The sequence below is a fragment of the Sinocyclocheilus anshuiensis genome, unplaced genomic scaffold (genome assembly GCF_001515605.1).
Source record: "Sinocyclocheilus anshuiensis isolate Anshui unplaced genomic scaffold, SAMN03320099.WGS_v1.1 scaffold964, whole genome shotgun sequence".
NCBI lineage: Eukaryota > Metazoa > Chordata > Actinopteri > Cypriniformes > Cyprinidae > Sinocyclocheilus > Sinocyclocheilus anshuiensis.
Window position 1 is genome coordinate 935,277 of NW_015552666.1, and position 4,626 is coordinate 939,902.

Sequence of the window (4,626 nt, forward strand, 5' to 3'; positions counted from 1 at the left end):
ATGTATCCCCAAATTGTAAGTCGCTTTGGATAAAAGCGTCTGCAAAATGACTAAATGTAAATGTAATGTAAATGTAAATAATTAGCTCTGTAACTTTTCTGAACCCCTCAACGTTTTTTAAGTTTTATTTTCAACCACAGCCAGGTTGAGTCCACTGAGAGTGAATTTTAGAGATGCAATTCTGTGATTAAGTATCTTTAACTCAGTAATTAAAGAGTGTATTACAGATTGAGACTGTGTGTGAGGGATATGAAGAAAAAGGGAGGGCTGGCATTGCCCTGCTTTCACATCCCCAGGAGACGATGTGACCCAGAACAGAGTGAGTTTGTTTTCTGGAGTACCTGAAAGTTACGGACACCTTGTCCCAAATAGGAGACACATTCATCATTTGAACCCCCTCTATCCCTTTCTCTCCATTTGCTATATATTGCTATATATATATATATGAGATCCAAATTAACCAGGTTTATGTTGAAAATATGCTAGGCTGTAATCAAGTTCATTACTGAGCTGACGATATGCGATAAAGGCCTACACTCACATGCATCTTCTATCAATTAATCATCGTTCTTTCTTGTTAGATAACACATTTGCATATTCAGAAACTCTGAAAAAATGTAAAAAGCAAAAAAAAACTACTAAACATCACAACAACATGTGGCAACATTATAATTTTTGCACCAGCTTGAACTATAAATCCAGCATATCAACTGGCAAGGTTTTTGATATGGCACATATGAGATGGCTGGACATTGTGAAGCATGCAGCTGATGCTATCTAGGTTGCTTGTTTTGCAGCAAATGAGGACTAATTGTTCTGGGGGGGGGTGGGGGTGGGGGGTGCAGTTATGCAGTTGACGCCACTGTACACAGTTTTACCTAGAGATGGTCAGTATTTTAATTACATGTATTTAAAATACATATTTAATTACAAAGTAATTTGAATTTTGCTGGACAAAAAAAAAATCTAATGTTATTTGTAATTAAATACTTTGAGAAACAGTATTTTGTATTTGAAATATTAAAATACTTAATCCAGTAGGTCATTTTATTCTCAGATAATACAATATCTTTCTTCACCTGTTTTAATAGTAGCCTACTGCCAACACATAGGCGGAGCGTGTGTAAGGCGGCCATGGGGATTTGGGGCAAAAATGGCCCTGTCCGGCCGGAGCGACGATTCAAAAACATGAAAACCCATTACAAACGAGGCATTTGTGGAGGACCAAACAAAGTAGTTTCTAGTAAGTCAAACCGTTGCAGTCTGTCAGTCCTATAATGTCAGTGGATGGGAATCACAGCTTTGAGAGTCATAAAACATGCAGAAACAAAACCAAATTAAACCCTGTGGCTCGTGATGATACATTGATGGGTAAAGACACAAAACAATCGGTCTGTGCAAGAAACTGAACAGTATTTATATCGTTTTTTACCTCTGATTTTCACCCAGAACGATCGTTTCGTGTCTTTTCACATCAATGTATCGTCACGAGCCCAGGGTTTAATTTGGTTTTGTTTGTGTATGTTTTATGACTCTCAAAGCCGTGATTCCCATCCACTGATATTATAGGACTGACAGACTGCAACGGTTTGACTTAAAAATCTCCGTTTGTGTTCTACTGACGAAACAAAGTCACCTACATCTTGGATGCCCTGGGGGTAAACAGATAAACATCAAATTTTCTTTTTTGGGTGAACTATCCCTTTAAACTCGCGATAGATCAATGTTAGTGATAATGTCACTTTCTGTATATAATGTATTCGCTTTTTGAATAACCGTGTAAAGGAAACGTTATATAATTATCAATTTCTAACGTTTTTATTAAATTGTAATCACGTTAAATACAAATTATGTCCCATTAAACATTTTTTTAGTTAGCCTTACCCTGGAGTTGGTTCACCCTCCGCCTATGCAACTATAGCCTGTCACAGTTTTTGGCTAGATGCAAGTGAATCATATGACATCCTGTTGGATCCATAGGCAGAGTCTTAAAGGGATAGTTCACCCAAAAATGAAAATTCTGTCATTAATTACTGGGCCCCGTGGAATCAGGGTCCCCATCTGATATTGACGAAACATATTTGGCAAACGCTCCAGTGTGTATTTGTGTTCTGGAGAGCTCTGCAAGCTCACGAATCCTCTCATTAAAAGTGTAGATACAATGTAAATAAGAGATTAATTGTGCAGTGTAGAGAGCTTCAATGATTAACGGGACGTTGTGAGATCGCGATGAATTGAAGTGACAGCTTTTAGTGACAGCTTTCCCATGCATGCTGGTGTGAACTGCCGCACACTCGAATAAATGCACAAATGCGATGACTGGAGATTTTCGCTTAGAAATTTGCTTAGGGCCTCCAAATCACTAAGTCTGCCCCTGCTAACTTCTTTCATCTTCAGAACAAAAACTTTCTGTCCCTCTACAGTCAGCCATGCAACTTACACATTCAAGGTCCGGAATGGTAGGACAGATATCTTTAAAGTACTCCATGTGACTCCAGTGGCTTAACCTCAATTTTATTAAGCGACATGAGTGCTTTGTTTGCACAAAAAATAATAATAATAATTTACAACTTTATTTATGAAAATATTGTTCTGCAGTTCATGATTTGTGTTCGGAAGAGGAACAGGTCTTACAGGTGTGAAACGACAAGGTGAGTAATTACTGACAGATTTTCCATTTTTGAACCAAGCCTTAAATTTTTCCATGGTTTTATCTTCCAACTGGAGAAAAAAAAAAAAAAGAAAAAAAGAAGAAAAAAAAGAAAGAAGCTGTTTTGGTGCTCAGTGCAAACTGACTAAGTATGTATACTAAAATATATACTATCAGACATTGCTCACTCAATGTTATTAGTTACAGGACAGAAGAAAATGCTGTGCTACTCTTGAACTTTGCTTGCTAACTGACAAGTGATGTTAAGTTGCTAGCTAAAGTTAGCTACTTGTTTCTATGGACAAAATGAAACTCAGGGCAGTTACGCTGGGAAAATCCAAGGAAAACTATCATAACAGTGTAATTTTAATGAACTCATCTGTTGACATGATGTCGGTGAATCACATTGGCCATCGCTCCCTCGCATTAGAACATGAGCAAAAAGTTGCTGTCCACGCAGTTAACTTAATGGCCACCGGTGTCGCTGTAAGGGTTTCTGAATTCTACATAGAGTCTTTTAACAGCTAAATATCAGCATTTTCAGGAGTTAATATTTATTTATTTGTATTTATTTATTTAGTCATGTAGCAGACGCTTTTATCCAAAGCGACTTACAAATGAGGACAACAGAAGCAATCAATTGTAGTATTAAAACAACTAAAAACAGATCCACGCGATACAGAACGAGACCAAACGTGATATCAGCACGTCTCCACACACAGTTTTTTTATTTACAGTGAAATAGCTTGAGACATACTCTTGAGTAGGACTAGGCAGTATGACAATACAGTTTTGCAGGACTGCGTAATTTTTGACATGCTGATAAAGAAATGATAAAGGAGCAATAAAGAAACATGAAAAATAAAAGCATAGACATGCTTGATGGTATTCAAGTAAACACAGTTGGTTGTGTCTGAAGTGAACATAAGAAAGTAGAAGAAATATGGATCAATATATTGGATATATTGTCTAGTGTTAGGGTTAAAGAATATGTTGTTTATAAGTTGTTCAAGGAGGGGAAATAACTTTTTTCTCTTATGTGTGTATCTAACTCCAGTATTGCTAAATGTAATGGCATTGTCTCTTGCACTTCAAATGATTGCTTGTAAATATTTTTTGTATTTTCAAACTGCAAATTACTTGTATTTTAATTAAATACATTTCTCACACCAGTATTTTGTATTTTAATTAAATACATTTGATGAGAAATTTTGTAATTTGAAACGAAATACTTTTTTATGTACTTGTGCCCATCTCTGATTTTACCACAGGTTTACAACAGGAGTTATGCCTTATTCAGCATAAAATCATTTGCAATCAATTTCACTTCATGAATGCAATATATTTATAAGAGAAACAAGATATTGAACGAGAAACGTGTAAACGAGTTTTATTTTATTTAATATTATTTTATTTTTGTTTATTTTATACCTTGAGAATGAAAAGTGGGTGTTCCATAACAGAACGGACCAGCAGTTTGGCGTGGTTTCTGTATGACATGTAGTCAGTGGGAGGTGCTCGCAAGCCAGAAGTCAAAAGAAAAGTAGTTTCAGAGGGGTATTTTACTTTAAGACTATAAAGTAAAGACAGGCAAGAGCGGATTCCAAATCTTCAATACTTATCTTGCTGGATCTGTCCGCTGCTTTTGACACGTTAATCACCAGATCCTCCTGTCAACCCTATTGGCAAAGGGCATCTCAGGAACCGCACTCCAGTGGTCTTACCTCTCAGATAGGTCCTTCAATGTATCTTGGAGAGGTGAGGTGTCCAAGTCGCGACATCTAACTACTGGGGTGCCTCAGGGCTCAGTTCTTGGACCACTTCTCTTCTCTGTCTACATGGCATCACTAGGTTCTCTCATTTAGAAACATCGCTTTTCATATCACTGCTATGCTGATGACACTCAACTCTACCTCTCATTCCATCCTGATGATCCGACGATAGCTGCTCGCATCTTTTGTCTAACTAACAGACAT